The 19,267-nt window shown below is 52.3% G+C and overlaps 1 protein-coding gene across 2 annotated transcripts in view; it reads left to right on the top strand.

The window, feature by feature from the left end:
- Nucleotides 1–19,267, top strand: part of KCNH2 (potassium voltage-gated channel subfamily H member 2) — a 294,893-nt gene that overhangs the window by 45,322 nt on the left and 230,304 nt on the right. The window lies entirely within an intron of this gene.

The following is a 19,267-nucleotide window of genomic DNA, read 5'->3' as shown; positions in this document are numbered from 1 at the left end:
ATGGTGGAGCACAGGGGGGTATGTAATGGTGGAGCACAGGGGGGTATGTAATGGTGGAGCACAGGGTTGTATGTAATGGTGGAGCACAGGGGGGTATGTAATTGTGGAGCACAGGGGGGTATGTAATGGTGGAGCACAGGGGGGTATGTAATGGTGGAGCACAGGGGGGTATGTAATGGTGGAGCACAGGGTTGTATGTAATGGTGGAGCACAGGGGGGTATGTAATGGTGGAGCACAGGGGGGTATGTAATAATGGAGCACAGGGGGGTGTGACGAGATCCTTTGCTCGCCCGGTTCTGCTCTCCCGACACTCCTCTGCTACCAGTGAGTCAGCTTGCAGATTGCAACGTCTGATGGTCCCGTCATCCAAGGTTCCGGGATCCGAATTACAGCTATGTGCCATTCGGACCCATTACGAACGAACACCAGGCAGGCTGTATGTAAGTTCAAACAGGACTCTTTATTTTCAAGTACACAGCACACTTTTATACAGAATTTGGAACATCCCACTCCCAACAACCGCTTTCCCATTGGTCAATTGTAAAGTATATGCAGTTCTCACTCAGGTCCTCTTTAATCATGCAAATGAGGACTTGAAATAGTCAACAGGGATTGGTCCAATAGCTTGGATAGAAAGACTATTATGTGTATTGAGACAGAAGCCCCAGGGGGTAATCAATGTACACAATAGCCCGGTCTATTTAGCAGAACTTAATTACTACCTCTGAGAGGTCACATTTCTTTAGATAATAACATGCTAATTCAGGAGACTTCTGACCTTTAGAACAATACAAAGTCCCTTAGCGTAAACACATACATCTTCAAACACACATTCTAAAAGTCATTTAGTGGAGGTAATTATCTCCTAGAGACGGGTCGTCTCTGACAATCGCTTGTAACCTGCAGAACACAATAAAAGGTATTTCACAAGCTGGTTCCACTTAGCATTTCAATAGTCTGAGCTAAGCATTGAAGGGTCATTGTCCTATTGACCTAGTCAGGACAACTAAACCACTTGTAATGTGTCCAGTATCTCCTGCAATGAACTGTCAGTAATGTCCCATCTTCTGAAATACATGAATTAGGATTTCAAGTAGAAACATTCCAGCACTGCAAGGTCCATGACATTACTCCCCCTGGGAAACAGTCCAACAGCCGCAGTGGGACCCAAACGGGTCAACTCGAGGATGTTGGAAAAGTAGTCTTAAGGTTCCAGGACTGTAGTACATGAGCAGGAGGTGTGCACCTCCTCTTCTGATTGTGTATAAAACTCGTATTGCTTTCAATAAAGACTCCTGCTTGACCCTCAAGACGGAGCCTCGTCTCGTATTTGGGGAGAATTATCCATTTGGATTTTTTGTTCAGCTGGTTGGAGGGTCCGGGAGCTGCCTTTGTGTTTGGGAATGGAAAATTCTAAAAGACTTTAACCCCTTCCATACTCGGGGTGTCGTTACAGTATCTAGGGAGGTGTCTGGGGAGGATCCTGGGAGGTATGTAAGGAAGGATCCAGTGAGGTGTCTGGGGAGGATCCTGGGAGGTATGTAAGGAAGGATCCAGTGAGGTGTGTGGGGAGGATCCTGGGAGGTATGTAAGGAAGGATCCAGTGAGGTGTCTGGGGAGGATCCTGGGAGGTATGTAAGGAAGGATCCAGTGAGGTGTCTGGGGAGGATCCTGTGAGGTATGTAAGGAAAAATCCAGTGAGGTGTGTGGGGAGGATCCTGGGAGGTATGTAAGGAAGGATGCAGTGAGGTGTCTGGGGAGGATCCTGGGTGGTGTGTAAGGAAGGATCCAGTGAGGTGTCTGGGGAGGATCCTGGGAGGTATGTAAGGAAGGATCCAGTGAGGTGTCTAGGGAGGTATGTAAGGAAGGATCCAGTGAGGTGTCTGGGGAGGATCCTGGGAGGTATGTAAGGAAGGATCCAGTGAGGTGTCTGGGGAGGATCCTGGGAGGTGTGTAAGGAAGGATCCGGTGAGGTGTCTGGGGAGGATCCTGGGAGGTATGTAAGGAAGGATCCAGTGAGGTGTCTGGAAAGGATCCTGGGAGGTATGTAAGGAAGGATCCAGTGAGGTGTCTGGGGAGGATCCTGGGAGGTATGTAAGGAAGGATCCAGTGAGGTGTGTGGGGAGGATCCTGGGAGGTATGTAAGGAAGGATCCAGTGAGGTGTGTGGGGAGGATCCTGGGAGGTATGTAAGGAAGGATCCAGTGAGGTGTCTGGGGAGGATCCTGGGAGGTATGTAAGGAAGGATCCAGTGAGGTGTGTGGGGAGGATCCTGGGAGGTATGTAAGGAAGGATCCAGTGAGGTGTCTGGGGAGGATCCTGGGAGGTATGTAAGGAAGGATCCAGCGAGGTGTGTGGGGAGGATCTTGGGAGGTATGTAAGGAAGAATCCAGTGAGGTGTCTGGGGAGGATCCTGGGAGGTATGTAAGGAAGGATCCAGTGAGGTGTGTGGGGAGGATCCTGGGAGGTATGTAAGGAAGGATCCAGTGAGGTGTCTGGGGAGGATCCTGAGAGGTATGTAAGGAAGGATCCAGTGAGGTGTCTGGGGAGGATCCTGGGAGGTGTGTAAGGAAGGATCCAGTGAGGTGTCTGGGGAGGATCCTGGGAGGTATGTAAGGAAGGATCCAGTGAGGTGTCTGGGGAGGATCCTGGGAGGTATGTAAGGAAAAATCCAGTGAGGTGTGTGGGGAGGATCCTGGGAGGTATGTAAGGAAGGATCCAGTGAGGTGTGTGGGGAGGATCCTGGGAGGTATGTAAGGAAGGATACAGTGAGGTGTGTGGGGAGGATCCTGGGAGGTATGTAAGGAAGAATCCAGTGAGGTGTCTGGGGAGGATCCTGGGAGGTATGTAAGGAAGGATACAGTGAGGTGTGTGGGGAGGATCCTGGGAGGTATGTAAGGAAGGAAGGATCCAGTGAGGTGTCTGGGGAGGATCCTGGGAGGTATGTAAGGAAGGATACAGTGAGGTGTGTGGGGAGGATCCTGGGAGGTATGTAAGGAAGGAAGGATCCAGTGAGGTGTCTGGGGAGGATCCTGAGAGGTATGTAAGGAAGGATACAGTGAGGTGTGTGGGGAGGATCCTGGGAGGTATGTAAGGAAGGATCCAGTGAGGTGTCTGGGGAGGATCCTGGGAGGTATGTAAGGAAGGATCCAGTGAGGTGTCTGGAAAGGATCCTGGGAGGTATGTAAGGAAGGATCCAGTGAGGTGTCTGGGGAGGATCCTGGGAGGTATGTAAGGAAGGATACAGTGAGGTGTGTGGGGAGGATCCTGGGAGGTATGTAAGGAAGGATCCAGTGAGGTGTCTGGGGAGGATCCTGGGAGGTATGTAAGGAAGGAAGGATCCAGTGAGGTGTCTGGGGAGGATCCTGGGAGGTATGTAAGGAAGGATCCAGTGAGGTGTGTGGGGAGGATCCTGGGAGGTATGTAAGGAAGGATCCAGTGAGGTGTCTGGGGAGGATCCTGGGAGGTATGTAAGGAAGGATCCAGTGAGGTGTCTGGGGAGGATCCTGGGAGGTATGTAAGGAAGGATCCAGTGAGGTGTCTGGGGAGGATCCTGGGAGGTATGTAAGGAAGGATCCAGTGAGGTGTCTGGAAAGGATCCTGGGAGGTATGTAAGGAAGGATCCAGTGAGGTGTGTGGGGAGGATCCTGGGAGGTATGTAAGGAAGGATCCAGTGAGGTGTGTGGGGAGGATCCTGGGAGGTATGTAAGGAAGGATCCAGTGAGGTGTGTGGGGAGGATCCTGGGAGGTATGTAAGGAAGGATCCAGTGAGGTGTCTGGGGAGGATCCTGGGAGGTATGTAAGGAAGGATCCAGTGAGGTGTCTGGGGAGGATCCTGGGAGGTATGTAAGGAAGGATCCAGTGAGGTGTCTGGGGAGGATCCTGGGAGGTATGTAAGGAAGGATCCAGTGAGGTGTGTGGGGAGGATCCTGGGAGGTATGTAAGGAAGGATCCAGTGAGGTGTGTGGGGAGGATCCTGGGAGGTATGTAAGGAAGGATCCAGTGAGGTGTCTGGAAAGGATCCTGGGAGGTATGTAAGGAAGGATCCAGTGAGGTGTGTGGGGAGGATCCTGGGAGGTATGTAAGGAAGGATCCAGTGAGGTGTCTGGGGAGGATCCTGGGAGGTATGTAAGGAAGGATCCAGTGAGGTGTCTGGGGAGGATCCTGGGAGGTATGTAAGGAAGGATCCAGTGAGGTGTCCCTGTCGTGTTCTCACCTCGGAATGCGGTGATGTTTGACCTCTGCAGGCCGGGAAGCGTCTGTTCTGTTGGATTTTCATATAAATCCTTTCACAGATCAGAAGGGACAGATGTGGCCAAATCTCCACGTAACACGGGGGGGGGGGGGGAACCTGCAGGTCACTGCATACTCCTCATACTCCCATTGGGAATCACCCGGAGCTCTCCCAGAAGTACGATGTCGGGTTCCATCCATCACTCTGCGTCCCGAGGCGTCAAGATTATAATCATGAAAACCGCCGTCCTTCTCCATAGACGGGGGTCACCTCTAACATCGGGGACACCTCTGGCTCTGGGGTTACTTTTGACGTTGGCGTCACCTCTCACTCTGGGGTCACCTTTGATATCGGGAGTCACCTCTGATATCAGGGTCCATTCTGACTCTGTGGTCTCCTCTGACGTTGGGGTCTCCTTTGATGTTGGGGTGTCCTCTGACGTTGGGTTCAGCTCTCACATTGGGGTCTCCTCTGACGTTGGGGTCTCCTCTCACATTGGGGTCTCCTCTGACGTTGGGGTCTCCTCTGACGTTGGGGGTCTCCTCTGACATTGGGGTCTCCTCTGACATTTGGGTCTCCTCTGACATTGGGGTCTCCTCTGACATTGGGGTCTCCTCTGACGTTGGGGTCTCCTCTGACATTTGGGTCTCCTCTGACATTGGGGTCTCCTCTGACGTTGGGTTCAGCTCTCACATTGGGGTCACTTATGGGATTCTTTCCCTCTGTAGAGTTCAGCGGGTGATAAATGATGAGAGGAATTTGCAGCGCGGAGTCCTGGGCTCAGCTCTCTAGGGTTCTGTGTTGGGGGTTATCTCTGTGTGTGGGGGAGGGGGGATTTGTGCGGCTCTAATCTCCTTCCAATAATAACATTTCACAGATTTATCCTTTTATTGCAAGAGAATTACCGACAGACGGGGCAGAGTGACCTCCACCAGGCACACAATGCCAATGTCACCCGGAGGGTACACCGAGCCCCGCCCACCCATATACCACCAGATTATTACACTGACCCCCCCCCCCCTCTGTTCTATTATACTGTTGTTTTAGGTGTCTTATTATCTTATCTCATATTATTATACGAGGATTACATTGTTTCCGGGGCCTTCGTAATGTTCTTCTGGTGGTCCCCTGTGCTCTCAGCTTCGCATTGTGTGAGGGCAGGGGGAATGGCGGGGGAATGCCGGTGTGAGGGCGGTGTAATGGCGGTCTAATGGTGGGGGAATGGCAGTGTAATGGCGGGGGAATGCCGGTGTGAGGGCGGTGTAATGGCGGGGGAATGGCGGTGTGAGGGCAGTGTAATGGCGGGGGAATGCCGGTGTGAGGGCAGTGTAATGGCGGGGGAATGGCAGTGTAATGGCGGGGGAATGGCAGTGTAATGGCGGGGGAATGGCAGTGTAATGGCGGGGGAATGGCAGTGTAATGGCGGGGGAATGGCAGTGTAATGGCGGGGGAATGGCAGTGTAATGGCGGGGCAATGGCAGTGTTATGGCGGGGAATGCCGGTGTGAGAGCAGTGTAATGGCGGGGGAATGGCAGTGTTATGGCGGGGGAATGCCGGTGTGAGAGCAGTGTAATGGCGGGGGAATGCTGGTGTGAGGGCAGTGTAATGGCGGGGGAATGGCAGTGTAATGGCGGGGGAATGGCAGTGTAATGGCGGGGGAATGGCAGTGTGATGGCGGGGGAATGGCAGTGTGATGGCGGGGGAATGGCAGTGTGATGGCGGGGGAATGGCAGTTTAATGGCGGGGGAATGGCAGTGTGATGGCGGGGGAATGCCGGTGTGAGTGCAGTGTAATGGCGGGGGAATGGCAGTGTAATGGCGGTGGAATGGCAGTGTAATGGCGGGGGCAATGGCAGTGTTATGGCGGGGAATGCCGGTGTGAGAGCAGTGTAATGGCGGGGGAATGGCAGTGTAATGGTGGGGCAATGACAGTGTTATGGCGGGGAATGCCGGTGTGAGAGCAGTGTAATGGCAGGGGAATGGCAGTGTAATGGCGGGGCAATGGCAGTGTGATGGCGGGGGAATGCCGGTGTGAGGGCGGTGTGATGGCGGGGGAATGGCAGTGTGATGGCGGGGCAATGCTGGTGTGAGGGCGGTGTAATGGCGGGGGAATGGCAGTGTGATGGCGGGGGAATGCCGGTGTGAGGGCGGTGTAATGGCGGGGGAATGGCAGTGTGATGGCGGGGGAATGGCGGGGGAATGCCGGTGTGAGGGCGGTGTAATGGCGGGGGAATGGCAGTGTGATGGCGGGGGAATGCCGGTGTGAGGGCAGTGTAATGGCGGGGGAATGGCAGTGTAATGGCGGGGGAATGCCGGTGTGATGGCGGGGGAATGGCGGGGGAATGCCGGTGTGAGGGCGGTGTAATGGCGGGGGAATGGCAGTGTGATGGCGGGGGAATGGCGGGGGAATGCCGGTGTGAGGGCGGTGTAATGGCGGGGGAATGGCAGTGTGATGGCGGGGGAATGCCGGTGTGAGGGCAGTGTAATGGCGGGGGAATGGCAGTGTAATGGCGGGGGAATGCCGGTGTGAGGGCAGTGTAATGGCGGGGGAATGGCAGTGTGATGGCGGGGGAATGGCAGTGTAATGGCGGGGGAATGGCAGTGTAATGGCGGGGGAATGGCAGTGTAATGGCGGGGGAATGGCAGTGTAATGGCGGGGGAATGGCAGTGTGAGGGCAGTGTAGTGACAGTGTAATGGCGGGGGAATGGCAGTGTTATGGCGGGGGAATGCCGGTGTGAGAGCAGTGTAATGGCGGGGGAATGGCAGTGTTATGGCGGGGGAATGCCGGTGTGAGAGCAGTGTAATGGCGGGGGAATGCCGGTGTGAGAGCAGTGTAATGGCGGGGGAATGGCAGTGTGATGGCGGGGGAATGCCGGTGTGAGGGCAGTGTAATGGCGGGGGAATGCCGGTGTGAGAGCAGTGTAATGGCGGGGGAATGGCAGTGTGATGGCGGGGGAATGCCGGTGTGAGGGCAGTGTTATGGCGGGGGAATGCCGGTGTGAGAGCAGTGTAATGGCGGGGGAATGGCAGTGTGATGGCGGGGGAATGGCAGTGTAATGGCGGGGGAATGGCAGTGTAATGGCGGGGGAATGGCAGTGTGATGGCGGGGGAATGGCAGTGTGATGGCGGGGGAATGCCGGTGTGAGGGCAGTGTAATGGCAGTGTGATGGTGGGGGAATGGCGGTGTGAGGGCAGTGTAATGGCGAAGGAATGGCGGTGTAATGGCGGGGAATGGCAGTGTAATGGCGGGGGAATGCTGGTGTGAGAGCGGTGTAATGGCGGGGGAATGGCAGTGTGATGGCGGGGGAATGCCGGTGTGAGGGCAGTGTAATGGCGGTGGAATGGCGGCGTCGTCTCAGAGGACGGTTGTTGGAGAAGACGATGGTTGGGATAACGATTGGATGCCAATGTCACCTGACCGCGCCCCTTTATATTGTGCTTGGTGTACATTTCCCGGGCCCGTGTAAAGAAGCCCTCCGCAGGGGACACCCGATACTTCTTTCCCTGCCGCGCCGCGCCGTATCCATTGCAGACCCCAGAGGACTCTGGGAAGGAGTCGGCCGGCACTAATGAGCCTGCAGACTGCATTGCGGAGATCTATGGAGAGCCGCCCGGGCCGGAGGATCAAAGCGGTAATTGGATGTGGTTGGAGGATGTGGAAGGACGAGCCAGGGGAACGGATCGATCTTTTTAGACTTATTTATACCAACTCCCTGGGCGGGTCACGTGACTGGCGCCACGCTGCCTGCCCACGCCGGCCTGTGACATCTGAGGGGACAAACGTTTTATTTGTGGCGACACTTTCTAACACTGCTGTGAAATGATACCGGCTGATGGATTAACACCATAAACTCCAAACATCCCCCTTGTGTCCCTCAAGGAGATCCAGCTGGGGGCAAGTGACAGGGTCTCTTAAAAATCCACCCTACCAAGTTAAATTTGCCTTTTATACCTCCCCCCACAGCATCTTCTTCTTCTTCCACCACCGCCCAGTGCTGCTCTCCCTCCGTGGGCCATGGGTGCTCAACCTGTGGCCCTCCAGCTGTGGCAGAACTACAAGTCCCATGACTCATTGCAAGGATTTCAGTTAAACACGCATGACTCCCAAAAGCAGAGGCATGATGGGACTTGTAGTTCGGCAACAGCTGGAGGGCCACAGGTTGAGCACCCATGGGGCCGTAGGCTCACATGATGGAGGGGCGATCTTATGGCGCCAGGTAAGCTCTGACACCAGTCCACGCCGGGCATTTTCCCGCAGCCGTAATGGAGGAAGGAAGGTGAGAATTCGGTGGTTGAAGGTGGGCTTTAAGGTGACCCTAACACTGTGACCTGAATGGGCGAGATGACAGGTTCTCTTTAAAAGTGACCGATACTCTCACAACATTGGCCAACGGCTTCACGAATGAGAATACGTATTTAAAGTATCTATAAAAAGCATTCCCTCCCTATGAGGCTTTCATGTTTTATTGTCACATAGCGACTAGCGCCATCTAGTGGCCATCTAGGTCACTCGATAGTGCTGGCTGTCAATAGTTGAAGCTCTTCAGCCCCATCTAATGGCCAGAATGAGGTATTTTCCCCTTTCACGTGTTCGATCTGCAGACAGTGTAGCCGGAGGACATTCAAATTTTGCCCCATTGGCCCCGAACATATTTCCATGCAGTTCCGATGGAGGAACGGCTATGCTAATGTATACAACCCTTCACTTCTAAGTGGAAACAGATCTCGGCAAAGTGATTTTATTTCATTACAATGGAAAATAAAGCGCAAAGTGACTGACTGCCTAAGTATTCACCCCTTACCTTCCAGTCAGTAGGCTTGGCACACACAGCTCAGCGTACAATTCCAGCTGCCGGGATGAAAGACATCCTGTGTGTGATGTCAGGCTGGTGGCCTCCCTCACTTTTCCCCTTCTAGTGGCCTCCCTCACTAGTCTCCTGGGGGACTTCCACATTAGTCTCCTTCTGGTGGCCTCCCTCACTGTTCTCCTTCTGGTGGCCTTCCACACTAGGCTCCTTCTGGTGGCTTCCCTCACTGTTCTCCTTCTGGTGGCTTCCCTCACTATTCTCCTTCTGGTGGCCTTTCACATTAGTCTTCTTCTGGCGACCTCCCTCTCTAGTCTCCTGATGGCCTCCCTCACTATTCTCCTTCTGGTGGCCTCCCTCACTAGTCTCATTCTGGTGGCCTCCCTCGCTAGTCTCCCTCTGGTGGCCTTCAACACTTGTCTACTTCTGGTGGCCTCCCTCACTAGTCTCCTACTGGTGGCCTTTAACTCTAGTCTACTTCAGGTGACCTCCCTCACTAGTCTCCTGGTGGCCTTCCACACTAGTCTCCTTCTGGTGGCTTCCCTCAATAGTCTCCTGGTGGCCTTCCTCACTAGTCTCCCTCTGGTGGCCTTCCTCACTAGTCTCCCTCTGGTGGCCTCCCTCACTAGTCTCCCTCTGGTGGCTTTCAACACTAGTCTACTTCTTGTGGCCTCCCTCACTAGTCTCCTACTGGTGGCCTTCCACACTAGTCTCCTTCTGGTGGCTTCCCTCAATAGTCTCCTGTTGGCCTAACACACTAGCCTCCTTATGGTAGCTTCCCTCAGTAGTCTACTTCTCTTGGCCTCCCTAACTAGTCTGCTATTGGCCTTCCACACTAGTCTCCTTCTGGTGGCCTTCCACACTAGTCTCCTTCTGGTGGCTTCCCTCAATAGTCTCCTGTTGGCCTAACACACTAGCCTCCTTATGGTAGCTTCCCTCAGTAGTCTACTTCTCTTGGCCTCCCTAACTAGTCTGCTATTGGCCTTCCACACTAGTCTCCTTCTGGTGGCCTTCCACACTAGTCTCCTTCTGGTGGCTTCCCTCAATAGTCTCCTGTTGGCCTAACACACTAGCCTCCTTATGGTAGCTTCCCTCAGTAGTCTACTTCTCTTGGCCTCCCTAACTAGTTTGCTATTGGCCTTCCACACTAGTCTCCTTCTGGTGGCTTCCCTCACTAGTCTCCTGTTGGACTTCCACACTAATCTCCTTATGGCGGCCTCGTTCACTAGTCTTATTTTCTGGTGGCATTCCTTATTTGTCTCCTTATGGTGGCCTCCATTATTTGTCTCCCTTTTAAAGCCGCCCCCACTAGTCTTCTTTTTTGTCCCCCCTCCCCAGGGTCCTTCCTAATGGCCTAACTTTTCATTTTCCCTTTTGCTGGGCTTCCTCTAGTGTTCTCTTGAAGGCCTCTGTAACAGTCAGGGGTTAACGCCATTACGATATTCCATTCCACCAACCCAAGACAGCTTCCGACACTCCGACAATCCATCAGAAACAACCCATTGGATTTCCCCAGAATAACGAGACACACAGCTCTGTTCTCTGGTTCCAAACAGAATGACACTTTAATGGTAAACTCAGGTTTCTTATATACAGTTAGAAAGCATGCTGCAGGAATCACTCCACCCACAACATCACACAATGGGTGCGAACGAGTCCCCCTCAATCCACATCTTAGACAGACTTTCTGACTCTGCGATAAGCTATTCTTACCTGATACACAATCCACATTCCTTTAGTGAACATAAGTCAGACGTCGGACCTTTAGAGTGTGTTAACTCACAACACATATTGGGCCAGATTCAGGTAGATCCACGCAATATTTGCGTGGGCAAAGGGCAACGATTTTTGCTCTGCGCCCACGCAAATATTTTGATATGCCCGCGATTCACGGAGCAGTAGCTCCGTAAATTGCGCGGGCGATATGCTAAATAGCCGGGCGTAAGGCTGCCTAATGTAAATGATCCCGCCGGGGGCGGGAATCATTTAAATTAGGCGCGCTCCCGCGCCAAACGAACAGTGCATGCTCCGTCGGGAGCTACGCGGGAGCAAAACAGCTATTGCGCCGCGCAACCTATGGTTGCGCGGGCGCAATAGCTTCTTGAATCTGGGCCATTATCATCAATAGAACTTTCACACAATACAGGGTTAGTTAGCATAGCACCATGAAATATCTAAGGAGACAGACCTAATTAACACAATAGACAATAGAATGCAATTACAGCTTTCATCACTACAGCCAGGTAGCTGGAGGTGATTAACATCAATTAACATTTTAACAGTAGCAGACTTAATTAGCACCTCAACAGTCTATGTTCCACATTGAAGGACACTCTATTGACCTGTTGGGTTCAGAAACAAAAACTTGTAATATTTCAAGATATCCTGCAATACATGAATTATCATTCCTGTCCCATCTCATGTAATCCGAGATATCAGTTCTCAGTCATCCTATGCCCCTAGTGGACATAGGATGACCCTAGACACAAGAGTCATCGGTGAAGCTGACACAGGAGTACCCCACATGCTTCAAGAGCCTCTGGGTCCCACGGGCCATTCTGTTACAGCCTCCGCCTCTAGTCTCCAACATGAAGGCTTCCTCTCTAGTCTCTTCTTGCTAGCCTCCCTTACTAGTCTCTTCTTGCTAGCCTCCCTTGCTAGTCTCTTCTTGCTAGCCTCCCTCTCTAGTCTCTTCTTGCTAGCCTCCCTTACTTGTCTCTTTTTTGGTGGCCTTCAGTACTAGTCTTCTTTTTTTAATTTCCCTCTGTGTGTTTCTTGGAGACCTCTATTTGTAATCTCCGACTTGGAGGCCTTTCTGTCTAGTTTTCCTCTTGGTGGCCTCCCTAAGGTTCTTCTCGGTGGGCACTAGAGATAGAAAGAGAAACTCTTAATCTTATCTCTCGTTTTTCGCGGTCCTTAATGGTGGTGCGGTTCTGTAATTAGCGTTGGCGGACACCTGCTGTGCCGGCGATGAGTTTCTTCTTTTATCAGCTGCATTGGAAGTATTTTTGGGACAAGAAGATGAGAAAATTTGTCAATATATCTTTCAGAGCACACACTGTACCGGTCATTGATCCACCATGGCCCCGGGGCCCCAGAACACAGTCCCTCCAGAAGAGGCTCTCGGTTCCCACTGAAGGGAAATCTCTTCATACTAATTGGCTGATTAAGATGAATTTGTCATTATCAGCGTAGATAAGATAAATGTGCGGAGAGAGGAGGTGACACTGACAGAAGGCAGACCCTGGGAGAAGAGAGGTGACACCGGGAGAAGAGAGGTGACACCGACAGAAGACAGACCCCGGGAGAAAAGAGGTGACACCGACAGGCAGAGCCCACCGGGTCATGGAGGAGAAAATACCAAACATCCCACTAGATACAGAGGGCATGACAGGGACATGCGGGACTCATCTATGGGTGTTGTGTCTCATGTGTTGTGTCTCGTAGTCTCAGGTGTTGTGTCTCGTTGTAGTCTCAGGTGTTGTGTCTCGTAGTCTCAGGTCTTGTGTCTCGTTGTAGTCTCAGGTGTTGTGTCTCGTTGTAGTCTCAGGTGTTGTGTCTCGTAGTCTCAGGTCTTGTGTCTCGTAGTCTCAGGTGTTGTGTCTTGTTGTAGTCTCAGGTGTTGTGTCTCAGGTGTTGTGTCTCGTAGTCTCAGGTGTTGTGTCTCGTAGTCTCAGGTGTTGTGTCTCGTTGTAGTCTCAGGTGTTGTGTCTTGTTGTAGTCTCAGGTGTTGTGTCTCAGGTGTTGTGTCTCGTAGTCTCAGGTGTTGTGTCTCAGGTGTTGTGTCTCGTAGTCTCAGGTGTTGTGTCTCAGGTGTTGTGTCTCGTAGTCTCGGGTGTTGTGTCTCATAGTCTCAGGTGTTGTGTCTCGTAGTCTCAGGTGTTGTGTCTCGTAGTCTCAGGTGTTGTGTCTCGTAGTCTCAGGTGTTGTGTCTCGTAGTCTCAGGTGTTGTGTCTCGTAATCTCGGGTGTTGTGTCTCGTAGTCTCGGGTGTTGTGTCTCGTAGTCTCGGGTGTTGTGTCTCGTAGTCTCAGGTGTTGTGTCTCGTTGTAGTCTCAGGTGTTGTGTCTCGTAGTCTCAGGTGTTGTGTCTCGTAGTCTCAGGTGTTGTGTCTCGTAGTCTCAGGTGTTGTGTCTCGTAGTCTCAGGTGTTGTGTCTCGTAATCTCGGGTGTTGTGTCTCGTAGTCTCGGGTGTTGTGTCTCGTAGTCTCAGGTGTTTTGTCTCGTAGTCTCAGGTGTTGTGTCTCGTTGTAGTCTCAGGTGTTGTGTCTCGTTGTAGTCTCAGGTGTTGTGTCTCGTTGTAGTCTCAGGTGTTGTGTCTCGTCGTAGTCTCAGGTGTTGTGTCTCGTTGTAGTCTCGGGTGTTGTGTCTCGTAGTCTCAGGTGTTGTGTCTCGTAGTCTCGGGTGTTGTGTCTCGTTGTCTCAGGTGTCGTAGTCTCAGGTGTTGTGTCTCGTAGTCTCAAGTGTTGTAATCTCAGGTGTTGTGTCTCGTAGTCTCGGTTGTTGTGTCTCGTAGTCTCAGGTGTTGTGTCTCGTAGTCTCAGGTGTTGTCTCTCGTAGTCTCAGGTGTTGTGTCTCGTAGTCTCAGGTGTTGTGTCTCGTAGTCTCAGGTGTTGTGTCTCGTAGTCTCAGGTGTTGTGTCTCGTAGTCTCAGGTGTTGTGTCTCGTAGTCTCAGGTGTTGTGTCTCGTAGTCTCAGGTGTTGTGTCTCGTAGTCTCAGGTGTTGTGTCTCGTTGTAGTCTCAGGTGTTGTGTCTCGTAGTCTCAGGTGTTGTGTCTTGTAGTCTCAGGTGTTGTGTCTCGTTGTAGTCTCAGGTGTTGTGTCTCGTAGTCTCAGGTGTTGTGTCTTGTAGTCTCAGGTGTTGTGTCTCGTAGTCTCAGGTGTTGTGTCTCATCGTAGTCTCAGGTGTTGTGTCTCGTTGTAATCTCAGGTGTTGTGTCTCGTTGTAGTCTCAGGTGTTGTGTCTCGTAGTCTCAGGTGTTGTGTCTCGTAGTCTCGGGTGTTGTAATCTCAGGTGTTGTAGTCTCAGGTGTTGTGTCTCGTAGTCTCAGGTGTTTTGTCTCGTAGTCTCGGGTGTTATAGTCTCAGGTGTTGTGTCTCGTAGTCTCAGGTGTTGTGTCTCGTAGTCTCAGGTGTTGTGTCTCGTTGTAGTCTCAGGTGTTGTGTCTTGTTGTAGTCTCAGGTGTTGTGTCTCAGGTGTTGTGTCTCGTAGTCTCAGGTGTTGTGTCTCGTAGTCTCAGGTGTTGTGTCTCGTTGTAGTCTCAGGTGTTGTGTCTCGTTGTAGTCTCAGGTGTTGTGTCTCGTTGTAGTCTCAGGTGTTGTGTTTTGTTGTAGTCTCAGGTGTTGTGTCTCGTCGTAGTCTCAGGTGTTGTGTCTCGTTGTAGTCTCGGGTGTTGTGTCTCGTAGTCTCTTGTGTTGTGTCTCGTAGTCTCGGGTGTTGTGTCTCGTTGTCTCAGGTGTCGTAGTCTCAGGTGTTGTGTCTCGTAGTCTCAAGTGTTGTAATCTCAGGTGTTGTGTCTCGTAGTCTCAGGTGTTGTGTCTCGTAGTCTCGGGTGTTGTGTCTCGTAGTCTCTTGTGTTGTGTCTCGTAGTCTCGGGTGTTGTGTCTCGTTGTCTCAGGTGTCGTAGTCTCAGGTGTTGTGTCTCGTAGTTTTAATTGTTGTAATCTCAGGTGTTGTGTCTCGTAGTCTCGGGTGTTGTGTCTCATAGTCTCAGGTGTTGTGTCTCGTAGTCTCAGGTGTTGTGTCTCGTAGTCTCAGGTGTTGTGTCTCGTAGTCTCAGGTGTTGTGTCTCGTAGTCTCAGGTGTTGTGTCTCGTAATCTCGGGTGTTGTTTCTCGTAGTCTCGGGTGTTGTGTCTCGTAGTCTCGGGTGTTGTGTCTCGTAGTCTCAGGTGTTGTGTCTCGTTGTAGTCTCAGGTGTTGTGTCTCGTAGTCTCAGGTGTTGTGTCTCGTAGTCTCAGGTGTTGTGTCTCGTAGTCTCAGGTGTTGTGTCTCGTAGTCTCAGGTGTTGTGTCTCGTAATCTCGGGTGTTGTGTCTCGTAGTCTCGGGTGTTGTGTCTCGTAGTCTCAGGTGTTTTGTCTCGTAGTCTCAGGTGTTGTGTCTCGTTGTAGTCTCAGGTGTTGTGTCTCGTTGTAGTCTCAGGTGTTGTGTCTCGTTGTAGTCTCAGGTGTTGTGTCTCGTCGTAGTCTCAGGTGTTGTGTCTCGTTGTAGTCTCGGGTGTTGTGTCTCGTAGTCTCAGGTGTTGTGTCTCGTAGTCTCGGGTGTTGTGTCTCGTTGTCTCAGGTGTCGTAGTCTCAGGTGTTGTGTCTCGTAGTCTCAAGTGTTGTAATCTCAGGTGTTGTGTCTCGTAGTCTCGGTTGTTGTGTCTCGTAGTCTCAGGTGTTGTGTCTCGTAGTCTCAGGTGTTGTCTCTCGTAGTCTCAGGTGTTGTGTCTCGTAGTCTCAGGTGTTGTGTCTCGTAGTCTCAGGTATTGTGTCTCGTAGTCTCGGGTGTTGTGTCTCGTAGTCTCAGGTGTTGTGTCTCGTAGTCTCAGGTGTTGTGTCTCGTAGTCTCAGGTGTTGTGTCTCGTAGTCTCAGGTGTTGTGTCTCGTAGTCTCAGGTGTTGTGTCTCGTAGTCTCAGGTGTTGTGTCTCGTAGTCTCAGGTGTTGTGTCTCGTAGTCTCAGGTGTTGTGTCTCGTAGTCTCAGGTGTTGTGTCTCGTAGTCTCAGGTATTGTGTCTCGTAGTCTCAGGTGTTGTAATCTCAGGTGTTGTGTCTCGTAGTCTCAGGTGTTGTGTCTCGTAGTCTCGGGTGTTGTGTCTCGTAGTCTCAGGTGTTGTGTCTCGTAGTCTCAGGTGTTGTGTCTCGTAGTCTCAGGTGTTGTGTCTCGTAGTCTCAGGTGTTGTGTCTCGTAGTCTCAGGTGTTGTGTCTCGTAGTCTCAGGTATTGTGTCTCGTAGTCTCAGGTGTTGTAATCTCAGGTGTTGTGTCTCGTAGTCTCAGGTGTTGTGTCTCGTAGTCTCGGGTGTTGTGTCTCGTAGTCTCAGGTGTTGTGTCTCGTAGTCTCAGGTGTTGTGTCTCGTAGTCTCAGGTGTTGTGTCTCGTAGTCTCAGGTGTTGTGTCTCGTAGTCTCAGGTGTTGTGTCTCGTAGTCTCAGGTGTTGTAATCTCAGGTGTTGTGTCTCGTAGTCTCAGGTGTTGTGTCTCGTAGTCTCAGGTGTTGTGTCTCGTAGTCTCAGGCTCTGTATGGACCCATCTTGGCGTTATTGATCGGTTTTCTGGTCTCTGGAATGTCATCGATAGATCGAGGACATCGATCTCTTACAATAATCTCCGATAATGATTTGTAATGTAATCTTCTCGTATTCTCCCCCCGGCCCCTCCCCCGCACCCCCCCGCAATGTATAGACACCCCGGCCCCTCCCCAATGCCCCCCAGTAATGTATAGATGACCCGGCCCCTCCCCCGTGCCCCCCAGCAATGTATAGACAGCCCGGCCCCTCCCCCGTGCCCCCCAGTAATGTATAGATGACCCGGCCCCTCCCCCGTGCCCCCCGCAATGTATAGGCCCCTCCCCCGCACCCCCCGCAATGTATAGACACCCCGATCCCTCCCCCGCACCCCCCGCAATGTATAGATGCCCCGGCCCCTCCCCCGTGCCCCCCAGTAATATATAGACGCCCCCCGTTGGGCACAATGTCCTCGGGGGACAGACGGGGAATCGATCTTCCTCACCCGGGACGGTACAATGCGGCTCTACATAATTCATCACCAGTGCCGACTCCCGCCTGAGGACAACCCCCGCTCACCGCAGACTCATCATAACTACAGATTATATATACTCCTCCATAGTATATACCAGGGGGGGAGGGGCAGAGAGCCAGCCTTTGATTGGACATTGACAAGGAGCTCATCGTCTTTGCTGCCACTCTGCTCTCTCCTCCTATCAGCACAGGCGCACTGAAGAACATCTGATTGGATCCTTGTGCCCCTTCTCCCAGTCTGAGCTCTGCTGTACAAGGGACGGACGAAGCTGATAGGGGGTCACATTGTGTTTATGAATCACGTTTATTCTTTGTGCTTCGCAGCCACCATTTTATTCTCCGGGGTCTCTGACTTTAGAAATGTTTCATATTTCGGGGGTTTGAAGTAATCTTCAGGCCTAAAATTTAAAAAAGATAGAAAGGGGGGGGGGGGTGGTGCTGATTTCGGACGCTCTGATTGGCCAATAGTCGCATTAGTGATCGCACGGTCTGCCGTTCACCCCCCTCGCTCGCTATGAAGGAGGAGCCGTTCTCGTGGGAGGTGTTGTGTAGATTGATCTGGTGTCGGTGACATGACAGGACTACACGTCCCCCCCCAGATCCCGGATCGTTCCATCATCGCGCTTCACCTCCCCGCCTGACAAGACGCGTAACCCGATCCGCCGCCATTGTGAGACCGCGACAGATGGCCGATTGTCCTCACCGCCGCAGTCCTCCAATCCCCCCCCCTCCCCCCGTCCGTTACATTGTCTCATCCTTATTTATTCTTCTCCCCCGGGGGGAGCCGGAGCTCCACCCACAATACCCCCGGGGGAGGGGCTGCGTATAGGAATATATCATAATAATTAGAGTGTAAGCTCCTCTGTACAGAGACTGATGTGATGTGGGGGGGGAGGGGACATTAGAGTGTAAGCTCCTCTGTACAGAGACTGATGTGACTGTGGGGGGAGGGGACATTAGAGTGTAAGCTCCTCTGTACAGAGACTGATGTGACTGTGGGGGGAGGGGACATTAGAGTGTAAGCTCCTCTGTACAGAGACTGATGTGATGTGGGGGGGAGGGGACATTAGAGTGTAAGCTCCTCTGTACAGAGACTGATGTGATGTGGGGGGGAGGGGACATTAGAGTGTAAGCTCCTCTGTACAGAGACTGATGTGATGTGGGGGGAGGGGACATTAGAGTGTAAGCTCCTCTGTACAGAGACTGATGTGACTGTGTGGGGGAGGGGACATTAGAGTGTAAGCTCCTCTGTACAGAGACTGATGTGACTGTGTGGGGGGAGGGGACATTAGAGTGTAAGCTCCTCTGTACAGAGACTGATGTGATGTGGGGGGAGGGGACATTAGAGTGTAAGCTCCTCTGTACAGAGACTGATGTGATGTGGGGGAGGGGACATTAGAGTGTAAGCTCCTCTGTACAGAGACTGATGTGACTGTGGGGGGAGGGGACATTAGAGTGTAAGCTCCTCTGTACAGAGACTGATGTGATGTGGGGGGAGGGGACATTAGAGTGTAAGCTCCTCTGTACAGAGACTGATGTGACTGTGGGGGAGGGGACATTAGAGTGTAAGCTCCTCTGTACAGAGACTGATGTGACTGTGGGGGGAGGGGACATTAGAGTGTAAGCTCCTCTGTACAGAGACTGATGTGATGTGGGGGGGAGGGGACATTAGAGTGTAAGCTCCTCTGTACAGAGACTGATGTGACTGTGTGGGGGAGGGGACATTAGAGTGTAAGCTCCTCTGTACAGAGACTGATGTGACTGTGGGGGGAGGGGACATTAGAGTGTAAGCTCCTCTGTACAGAGACTGATGTGATGTGTGGGGGGGAGGGGACATTAGAGTGTAAGCTCCTCTGTACAGAGACTGATGTGATGTGGGGGGAGGGGACATTAGAGTGTAAGCTCCTCTGTACAGAGACTGATGTGATGTGGGGGGGAGGGGACATTAGAGTGTAAGCTCCTCTGTACAGAGACTGATGTGACTGTGGGGGGAGGGGACATTAGAGTGTAAGCTCCTCTGTACAGAGACTGATGTGACTGTGGGGGGGGGGGGGGACATTAGAGTGTAAGCTCCTCTGTACAGAGACTGATGTGATGTGGGGGGAGGGGACATTAGAGTGTAAGCTCCTCTGTACAGAGACTGATGTGATGTGGGGGGGAGGGGACATGAGTGTAAGCTCCTCTGTACAGAGACTGATGTAATGTGGGGGGGGGGGAGGGGACATTAGAGTGTAAGCTCCTCTGTACAGAGACTGATGTGACTGTGGGGGAGGGGACATTAGAGTGTAAGCTCCTCTGTACAGAGACTGATGTAACTGTGAGAGGGAGGGGACATTAGAGTGTAAGCTCCTCTGTACAGAGACTGATGTGATGTGGGGGGAGGGGACATTAGAGTGTAAGCTCCTCTGTACAGAGACTGATGTGATGTGGGGGGAGGGGACATTAGAGTGTAAGCTCCTCTGTACAGAGACTGATGTGACTGTGTGGGG

Source organism: Rana temporaria, chromosome 5 (genome assembly GCF_905171775.1).
Source record: "Rana temporaria chromosome 5, aRanTem1.1, whole genome shotgun sequence".
Lineage (NCBI taxonomy): Eukaryota > Metazoa > Chordata > Amphibia > Anura > Ranidae > Rana > Rana temporaria.
Note: the sequence above shows the minus strand (reverse complement) of the source record. Positions and strands in the feature narration are given on the sequence as shown.